Source organism: Aedes albopictus, chromosome 2 (genome assembly GCF_035046485.1).
Source record: "Aedes albopictus strain Foshan chromosome 2, AalbF5, whole genome shotgun sequence".
Taxonomy (NCBI): Eukaryota; Metazoa; Arthropoda; class Insecta; order Diptera; family Culicidae; genus Aedes; species Aedes albopictus.
This window is the reverse complement of record NC_085137.1, coordinates 405,288,752-405,300,277: the sequence shown is the minus strand read 5'-3', so window position 1 is coordinate 405,300,277 and position 11,526 is coordinate 405,288,752.

Genomic DNA, 11,526 nt, shown 5'->3' with positions numbered 1-11,526 from the left:
GATGTAATATTACACAACATTTTTTTCTGTGTGTGGTGAAGAAAGTTCGATTTGAACTTTTAGTTTTCGAGTTATTGAGAGCCGTAACGCAGTTTAACGGCTAACGGATAGTTGTCGTTGACCGTTAACCGTTAAATTGCGTTCGGCTCTCAATAACTCGAAAACTAAAAGTTCAAATCGAACTTTTTCGACCTCAATAGAAAGGTACACCTTACTTTCAATTCGGAGAACATTTATAGTGAACATTTAAGGGACCTTTGTGGAAATAGAGACAAATGTTCGTACAAAATGCGTTAACGGTTAACGGCAAGTGTGCCAACCTCTGACTGCTAGGCTCATAAAAACAAATAGAAAATATCGTTATTCTCAACCGTATGCTTTATTTAATCAGTATTATGTGGCTCTTCAATAAATGCATTTATTTTAAAAATATGAATCACAGATATGAAAAAAAATATTTTTTCAATTTGTATTTTGTGTTTTGTAACTTATTGGACACGGTGTAAATCTACTTTTCGGCCCTTTAGTTCTAGTGAGAAAGAGTAGACTGTTTTATCGTAGTTTGACGAAGTAAATGAAGCTACAAGTTGACGTTTCCAAAATGGAATGGCAAAACATATCATTATATCTATTTTATATCATTATAATTTATATTCACTTGGCAGGAAAATTTATGAATCCGAAAAAAAAGAAATCGCCGGTGATAGTTTTTACCTTTTCAACGAGATTTAAAGTGTTACCATAGACTAATTTCGAGACCTCGATGTACCAAAGAAAACCATTAAATTTTCTGTGTCCAACCCGGTACCCAATAAATATTCATTACCGTGTATTTTTGTTTCGTGTAAATAGCCTTTTGTGTAAATTATATTTAGCGTGTTACACCGATCTGACAGCTCTGACAGTAAGGGACTAAACATAAATTACGTAAAGTGGGTACCGAGGATTGTTCACAATCTGCGAACTTGACTGCGGAAAAAATCGCGACCATGACGCCGCTGGTATTACACAGCTGGTCGCGTTCGGTTTTTTTACCGAAATCTCAACAGCTGAACGTTCGGTAACGAGTTTTTAACGAAATTCTGTAAAAATACCAAATGTTGGTAAAATGTTATCGTTTATCTGTCAAAATCTATCGAAGTTAAGGACAACGTATTTGGAGTACATAGCTCAAAATTTCTAGAGCATCGTTTTTTAGAACCGTTGAACGGATTTGAATGAAAATACATCACGCTAATTGTTCAGTGGTTGTCAACAGCGTGATGCATTTTAATCCAAATCCGTTCAACGGTTCTAAAAAACGTTGCTCTAGAAATTTTGAGCAATGTACTCCAAATACCTTGTCCTTTAGTAAAAGTTGCCAACTTTACCGATTTTTTCCTGTGAAACAATCTTAACGGTTGAGATTTCGGTGAAATATTACCGAAGTCGGTGATTTTTTCTAAGTGTATAAGCTAGTTTATTTCAGGAACAACGGTTTGACTTCCCATCCTTAAGTAACACACTTGTCATATAAGCAGAGTGTCTGAAAGCTCATGTATACGTGAATGAGACAGTGTGCCATGCGCTGGTTTGAAATGCGTTTCAGGAAAATTTGTGAGATTTGAGATCATAGCATGCTCATGAAAATTCTAGTGTATGTGCCTCAATGAGACGTCTCGTGAGACTCATCTCATTGAGATGTTCGCCAGTTAAGAAGAATTGCAACGATATTATTTCAAAGACCCAGATTGGGTCTTGTGAACCTGATCCCTTCCCAGAATTGAGGCAGAAATACAGAGATCAATAATTATCCGGGGATTGATTCCGTTTATTCGCGTGTGGTAATGGCGGCGTTGGGTACAAGCGATTCGGATTTTTACCTTTCTTAGGGGAAAATCGTAGCGGTTCGGTTCTCCTCCTGACCCCTTCGTCAACTGTTCGGTGAAGCCAACCAGCTGCTATCCGCATCAAACGTCAAAATCGTAACCGCTTGCTTGTACGCAGCGCGGCCATTACGGCTCGCGAATAAGTGGATATAAAGGGGCCAAGTTATCAAATTATATTGGATTTATTAGAAACCTACAACCCTCATCAAAGCCTACAGCCTACAGTTCCCACCAAAGCTCTCCATCTTCACACTACACGTTTAACGTGCTTATGTGGGTCATATTATTGACCACAACAATCATTTACATCTTTTTTTATAACATTTATTTTTCGACTCCGCTGCGGGGCGGTGGTGGGGGAAGACGCCTTGGCCAGAATTGTTCCTCTTACCAGCATTCCAGATGTAAAATAATCTCCGACTGTATTCCACCCCCGGAAAGTCAACCCAATCCCAGCTGAACATCATCTGGAAATGTCATCCCTGTGAAGGGTTCGAGAGTGCATCAAACCGGTGCGATATTGGGGCTATACCAAGTTGTACCTGGAGCTTGTCTCATTGAGATGTCTCATTGAGACTCGCAATGCTAATGTGATGTGCACCAACATCGCGAGTCTCAAGCTCAGGGAATTTTTATGTACTCACAGCCAACTTTTCTCAATCTCATATTGAGATTTGTGCGTACATTTACTCTGCATATAAGAGACTCGGCAGCGCAGGTTTTTGTTGTGCAGAAGTCACTGTGACTTACTCAAACGACGAAAAATTGTTCCACATAAACTTTAAAAAGTTTGTTTCAAATTTCATTATTTAATAAATGATTTTCTGCTTTAGGTCCAAAAACGTAGAATATCTTAACGGATTGAGTTATATTTAACGAAAATAGTGAAGTACAGCATGGACTCATCGCTGAGCACCAATAATCCTTCAGGAGCTGTATGCGAGTATGCGTATGAAGAATTATTCACAGATAAGTCGAGTCGTAGAAACGCTTTGAATGATTTAAAAAAATGTAATACGTTTCTTGATACCGGGATCAATGATCTGGACCACGTATACTCGAAGGCTCTTATCGAGAGTTAGGATAGGATGCGACACGGATGAGACCAATTTGCTGTCAAACGGAGACCATTGGTCGCTGGTTGGTCGAAATTTGTATACGTTTGCTGCGATCAGATCGCTTTATTGTTGGTTTGACCGTGTGCTAGTTTGTAGGTTTAGGAGAAAGGGGGATAAAATGAACACCATAAGCGTTGGCGTCGTTTTTAATGGAAATATGTTAAAATCTTTTTTTACCATGTTGTATCGTAGACGGTATTATATTCTAAACATTCTAGAAGAAAAAAATGCTCAAAACTACAGTTTTCTTTGATTTTTTCCGATTGCAAAAAATGCTAGAAAACCGAGTAGCGACAGGGTAGGGTAAAATGAACAAACGATGGGGGTAAAATGCACACATAATTAAAAGTTAATTTAAACGTGTAATGCCGATATTTTCAACTGCATGTCAGTAAATTTGAAGTAAATTGTATGTGCTTCAATTTTGAAACTTCTTATATAAAGTTTGCAATGTACTGAAAAAATGTACTAAAACAGGTGGATTTTCTAATAACAATCTTATTTTGTTGGAGTGGGATATGTTTTCTTAACTTTTCACTCTAGTTATGTATATCGTTACAGATTTCAGTATACCGAGTTTGAACAAAATCATGTAAAAAATATTTAAAGTTTGAACCAACTGTTCATTTTACAACCTAGCTTTGTTTGTTTTAAACTTTAACTTAAGAAACTTAAAATTTAAAGTTACTTCTAATGCGAGGTATGTACTTCAAACGGAATCGCTCAAGTAATTTTCGTTCAGTGCATTATTTTTCCGTGACTGTGGAATGGTCAAGAAATTTAACACAGCAAGCCCCATTTGATTTGACGTTTCGTTTCAGCTCCGTACTAGGATCCGGAATAAAGTGACGCTTTATTATTTCTTGAGCGATTCCTTGCCTGAATTTTCCAAGCATCGATATAGTCCAAGAAATTTCTTGCGATCTGCGTACTACCCATAAACTTTTATTAAAAAAAACTTTTTTTTATTTACTGAATAGCTTGTTTTAGGAGTAAATTATTAGAATATGGTAACACACATGTAGAAGTTTGCGAATTGTTGGGGTAAGCAGTCGTCTTTGGAGCGATAAACCAATTATCGAGAGAAGCTTCGTGATAGCAGCTTCAATGCTAAAATTCAGATGCTCTTCTTTACTAATCAAACCAGTGTTGCCAGTTTCACAGGAACATAATAAACCACCACAACACGTGTTCGGGAACAAATGAATAGGCACAAATCTTGTCAGCGTAGTGCTTCAAGCTGAAATTAATTTATATTTTTAGTATACAGATTTAGTGCATTAGTTAATTAGCATACAAATTCAGTGCTTCATTGTTTCTTCGCTCCACGAACAATTCAATTTAGGTTATATAGTACCACGTTATTTTCTGGAATAAATTACAATTAGAATAATCTATACTGCTCGATGTTTAGTTTGTTCTCATCGCTAACGTGCTACAAATTCATTAAACATTTGAATTCAATATTCAGGTTGACGGATGCTGCTAATCGCTATCGACTTCAGATCGGTGGCTTCGGACGGGTTGCCAGTGTGAACAACACGAATAATGGACGAATTGACCTTAATTACGACAGATCATAATGTTTGCATGATTTTCGCTATTTTTTTTTCATTTTAAAGTGATTTAGTCAATGTTTAAGTCCAATATCAGCAGAAGTACAATGATTTATGTTGTTGCATAGAACTCAATCGTTAAAATATGCAAAAAAAGCATAAATGCTGTAAAACACCACCTTGTTCATTTTACCCACAATTCTCCTACTAATATTCGAAATCGTTCTATTTTTTCAAACCTATTTACAAAAAATCTCAAGGGAATCATAGAAGAAATTCCCGAAAAAGGTGAAAGAAATTTGTTCGGGACTGAGGCACGTTCATCCACCCTTATCTTCAACCCTGGATCAAATTTATCTCATGGGACCCCCAGCTCATCCACCCAAGGCTTCTCTGCATCATTTTTCTTTGCGCTTGACGTTTCACACTAGCGCCTTCTGTTTACGTTATTGCACAATGCAGTGTTTCGTGAAACATTTCCACCAGGTGATGGTAGTGTTACATCTGTTTGTCTGTGACTAGTCTATAGAAGCTAGGAGGTGAATGACAAAGTGATATAAATTAAAAGATAAAAGAGTTGAGTAGTATGTATGAAAGGAATCATAAGATGCATGACTATTTATCTTTCATCGTAATGGATCATTGAAGCCGACTTTTCCAGCTTCTCGCCGCATCAAAACAAAAGCGCCACCGTATATGGACGATAACACAGTGACAGCAGTCGAGTTACGTCAAACACACAAGGCTACGGTGGCGCTATCTGTTAATTTCATAGCGGCCGTTTTAGTTATTTTAGTGATCCATTCACGAATAAGAAGAAATTAAAAAAAAAAATCTTTCATTTTATAATTTCTTTTAAGGACAGACTTGTTAGAACCCAAAATGGCCGACTTTGGCACCTACTGACGATTTCTAACGCGCAAATCTCTTCGTAAACAAAACCAGCGCACCTGAGCTTCTTATTTTAAGCTTATTACAAGTGAGCAAGAACAGAATAATGAAATGCACTATGGTTTGAAGCTTGCTTCTTGAGATTTGTGCGTCTGAAGTTTTGATGCACTGTTGAAGCGAGATTTCAAGACGGTTGTCCTTAAGAGAAGAGTGATGACAGACAATAAAAGGTAATAAATATAAAACAGAAGATAAAAAAAAATTAAACAACAAAAGATAAAAAAACATAAACATTGCGTCCCTGACAAAATTTTTATTACAAATAGATAATAATAATAGAAGACATCATCTTACCCCGCTAATTTGATATTATTTATGGAGAAACTTCACAGAATCCCAATCTAACATGCCAAAATGGCCGACGTTAAAACCAACTCGCCTTTTCAAAACTCAAAATTTCGTGCAGCGACGCACCTGATCTTATTTATCTAAATCATTTTGCAAGTAGGCAAAGTCAGATAGAAGATAGAAGATAGAAGATAGAAGATAGAAGATAGAAGATAGAAGATAGAAGATAGAAGATAGAAGATAGAAGATAGAAGATAGAAGATAGAAGATAGAAGATAGAAGATAGAAGATAGAAGATAGAAGATAGAAGATAGAAGATAGAAGATAGAAGATAGAAGATAGAAGATAGAAGATAGAAGATAGAAGATAGAAGATAGAAGATAGAAGATAGAAGATAGAAGATAGAAGATAGAAGATAGAAGATAGAAGATAGAAGATAGAAGATAGAAGATAGAAGATAGAAGATAGAAGATAGAAGATAGAAGATACAGAAACACATTTAATTTAATGTTTAGGTTAACCCATACAAAACTGCGGATCGATCGCATTCCCGCACTATCGATTTGACGGATCAATTTAAAATGGTTTGGCATAGGTCGTCGAAAATTCAAAATAAATTCAACTCACATATTCCAGTGGGTCGGTGTACCAATTGCTGTCAAAAATAATGTGCAACGCATACTTCATTGTCTTTCAACAAACGATTACCCTAGAGCTCTTCTAAACAAGGGCAATAATCCACTCTTTGTTGTCACCGCATTGCGCGAACGCACGTGCACTTCAAGATCGTCCATCGCGCATGCAAATTTATCGCGTTTCGCTATAGCTAGTGGGCACCTTGCGTGATCAAAGTAAGCAAGGTAGCGCGCGATCGGCGGCGCGCGCGGTCGTAGGTAGTATTATCGTCGCACCACCAAATCGAAGTCGTCGCTAGAAGCACATGCGAAGTTGCAGCTGCGAAGTAAATTTGAATCTATTTTTTCTGTTGCGCATCATTAAGCTAATTAAGAGCAACAATATGCACTAATCCAAATTGAGTTGCGACATTTCTAAGTAGGTTAAAAATCAATTTTCGCACGTTCGGTCACTTCGTATTTCGACCAAAAGCATAATAAAGAAATGCCGCCCACCATCGAAGTAGGCGTTGGACAATGAAAACAATACGAAAACCATTTGGATTGACCTCTGTTTTGACGCTATCAAATCCAAATCACCTCGCTCAAATCGATTTTCGGAACATATGTCAGGATCGTAGTGTCCGATAAATCGTCGTCATGGTAATGAATGAGCATGGGAAATTTTGTTTTTTTTTCGGTTGCTATTTATAATTGCTGGTGTGAAACGATTTCCAACTGCCATCAGTAGGTCACTTTGAAGTGTGCAGCGACAATTAAATAATTGTTTTTATTGACTGAATATCTGCAGCCGGCTCACATGGTCAAAGCTTTTTATGTCTACAAACAATCGTTGCGGAGCTTGTTAGATGCAGCTTGAATGATAGTACTTCGTTGTATAACATTTGATTTCACTGTTCTTTCAAGTGCACTCCAAGTCATACTGTTATTTCTTTTTTGTCACTTAAACAGCGATGTTCAATAAGCATCACGAGGGTTGTTGTCTCACAAATGCATATAGGACTCACTTGAATTGTGGCCCGCGTAGACAGTACGCCTGAGGACCACTGACCTAGAACATCTTTGGAAAGTATAGTTTTCTAAAGAACAATGCTCCATGGACTTGTAGGATGTTGCAACGCATCAGTAATGCAACAATAATTCATGGATTATGCTTGTTGATGCCATAACTCGCAGATGCTCTTGGATTACATAGAACATCTTTGAAAATTACATCTCTATAAAACCATGTTCCATAAATCTGTATGATGCTACACCGTATCAGTAATGTTACAACAATTGATTGTAGTAGATTTTCAGGCCTTTACTTGTGGAAGTTCTTGGATGACCTAGAACACGTTTACCATGCGCCTAGTTCTTTACAGACTATACTCCATGGCAGTGAAGAGAATTGTCAGACAAAAGAGACACAAAACAAGCAACAAAGAAGGGGCGACGATTACTCTTTATCCCTACTGGTAACAGATAATGACATGATCTCGAAATTTTTTGTTGCAGACAAAACGGAAGCTGAATTTGTTGCGTACTTTTCAACTCGTGAATAATCAGTTATTGCTAACCCAAAGTCGAAACTGTTTGATGATAGAGCTTCACCAGAGTTGCAGTGTTTACAGACTCGAAGTTACTGTTCGAAAATCGCAATGCAAGGTTTAAAAATCTCTAAACTCGTGGTGTACGATGTTAATCCCATTATTTTCAAGTTGGGATAAACTTATGTCACATGGGTTCAGAGTATATGTACGCACAAATCTCAATATGAGATTGAGAAAAGTTGGCAGTGAGCACATTAAAATTCCCTGAGCTTGAGACTCGCGATGTTGGTGCACATCACATTAGCATTGCGAGTCTCAATGAGACATCTCAATGAGACAAGCTCCAGATACAGCTAGTTATAAGCCGATATCGGTTTGATTCTTCACTATGATGAGATTACCGGATGATATCCAGCTGGGATTTGGTTGGAGTGTTCCGGGGGTGGAGGGGATTCGTTTAATATGTAATTTTTAAAATTTGTAGGGAGCGTGAACTTTGGCCAGACAACAACCACCCCCCTCGCCCCAAAAACACTACGTGATTTATGAACGGCCCCAAACAAAAAGTGGTAAGAGGAATAATACTGGCAGGGGATTCTTCCCAAGTGACGATATTATGTCCGTTCTGTCCTGGGAGATTCCGTAGGACTGCTGTTGCAGCTCGTGCAGTTTTGCCACCAGGTGTGCTTCCGTTATAGGGCATGTTATGTTTGACCAACGGGGAGGAATAAAGGGAGGACCGCTTGAGTTGATAGGAAATGACATCAACGTTCATCCCCGGATCGTTGATGTAATGTCATTAAAACCCCCCACCTCCCTCTCCATAGGTTTCTATAAAGGTTCCTCCTTCTTTTCCAGCTTACAATTTTTGTCATCGGTTAGGGAAAATGAGCTTCCAGAACAGAGAGTAGTATTGAGGTGCCTCTGTCACTAATGAAAACGTCGCCACCCAGGCCCCGATTGAGGATTGTGAGGGGCCGGGTCAGAGGGTTGGGTATATTGTCTTCTAAATCCAAACATCCTAGAATACAATCGTAGCAAAAATGTATTTGATCTCTAATCGAGCTTTATGATCGAACTACCGAGGCTGTTTATTGGTCCCCGGTTTATTGGATTTCTGGATAATTATCACTCTCGGTATTTGTCTTAATTCCGGTGAGAGACTAGTTTCGGGGTTTCTAAAAAGAACTTTGCTGCAGTTCATTTTAACTGGCAAGCATCTCAATGAGACGAGTCTCATGAGACGTCACATTGAGGCACGTACACTGCATTTTTCATGAGCATGCTATGATCTCAAATCTCAATTTTCTTCTTGAGACGCATTTCAAACAAGCGCATGGCACACTGTCTCATTCATGTATACATGAGCTTTTAGACACTCTGCATGGGTTTGTTTGTCGCAACAAATACAGGTTGCGACATTGTCATTATTGTTGCGCGATGGTTGAATTTTGATTCACTGCTCCATGGATTTATAGGACGTTACACTGCATCAGCAATGTAGTAATAATCCATTCATATCGCTGGTAGATCTTAAGGCCTTTACTCGCGGAAGTTATTAGATGCTCTAGAACATCCTTGGAAATCAAGACTCTACAGAACTATACTTCATAGACCTGAAGGATGTTACACTGTATCAGCAATGTAGCAATGACCCATTGGTATCGCTTATAGATCTTTTCCATTTTATTCCAATCGCATATTCGGTATTTTTGAAGCATACTCTTAACCAGAGGTTTTCAGATCGTGCACCGCGGTGCACTTGGTGCACCGTGAAGCTCTGCCAAGTGCACCGCGACATTCCAAATAATGTGTTTGCATTTCTAAATTTACAACCACATTAAAAAAATCTTATGAACTTCAAACGACCTGTGATGGAAAAAAATTAAGGAAAAATCTACCAAGAAGCCCATCACAATCATAAAAACCTTTTTCTCAGTTACTCTTTGAGTGCAAAATTTAAAAAAATATATATCTACATAACTTATTGTTAAATCTAATTGAAAACTGTGGATTCCAGTAAAACTTATGAAAAACATTAGCAATTATGCATACAAATTCAAAAACCTGTGACCATGGAATTTGCGAAAGTTATTGGCAGAAATCCAGTAATGATCTTCTTCTTTCTTCTTTATGGCTCAACGTTGTGATTAGAACTTGGCCTGCATCTCTTCAACTTAGTGTTCTTAGAGCACTTCCACAGTTATTAATTGAAGGGCTTTCTTTGCCTGCCATTGCATGAATTTGTACATTGTGTGGCAAGTACATCCAGTAATGATTTTGGGAATATATTTAATATTAATTAATACCAGTACAGCTACAGACACAGGACTACGGTGCTTCGTGAGTCTCTTAAAGTGTCCTCCTGAAAATTGCAATTAGTTTGAAAAGAACTTCTCCTGAAATCTGTTTAAGATCCCGCAAAGATTGTGTCTGAAAAATCAAAGAAAATATCGTTAAAACATACGTGCTGCTCGATCAACTATTTCACTCTTATTAAGCTCCGTTCCGTAATAAATCATAAAATCAATCCAGTTACAGGGGATAGGCAAAATGATCAGGACAGGCCTAATTTTCATTTTTCAAAAAATGTCGAAGTAGCTGTAACTTTTCAAAAAGTGCATCAAATATTCTCAAATTTTCACTGTAAGTTGATAAGTTGTGTATCAGTGGACAAAATTTGGAAAAAATCTTGCTATTCTGCAATAAGTTATAATCATTTTAGAGAAAGGTAGAATTATTCGATAGTCAACTTTGAGCTGTTATATCTCCGGATTCAATGAACCGAATACAATGAAATTTTGTCCATTTATGATCTATATAATGAGCTCTGAAAAACATTTGCCTGAACTTGAAATTATTAACAAGAGAAAAAGTTATAGCAATTTTATTTATTTTATAATTTTTTAGTAAATTGGTCTATTTTAAATATGCATCGCAATACTTTTTCAATGAATTGCCGGTTATGTTGTGAGTTTCTTTCAAAGCATATCTGTATTCAAGACAATTAGAGGGAATTTAAATGAACTATAATTTGCATCTTGAATTTTGAAACGATGTTGAAATTCAAGACAATTTGGTGTTTTATTAGAAAAATAATCTAATCGTTATAATATTCTTCTGTGTTGAAAATTTTAGGGAAAGCCAAAAGATTTTCAAAGCTCATTATATAAGTGATAAATGATCAAAATTTTATTACATTCGGTTCATTGAATCCGGAGATATAACAGCTCAAAGTTGGCTATCGGATAATTCAGTAACAAATTTTGAGAACGACGTATAATCAATGCTTCACCACAGACAAACAGACGTAACACTTCGAACATTTTTCGATTGAAATCATAGTCACGGAAACATATTCGCCCAATGCTAAAATGACTAAGTTTGGTCGACCATCAACTAGGTGGCGGTAGGGAGCAAACGTCAAACTCGAACAAAAACGATGTGAGCGCCACAGGTGGATAGTTGGCCAACTATCAAATTTTGAAAAAGATCGTTAAATCGAAGTACGATGGGAATTATCAGAGTGCTACGTCTGTTTGTCTGTGGCTTCACCATTGATTATATGTCGTTTTCAA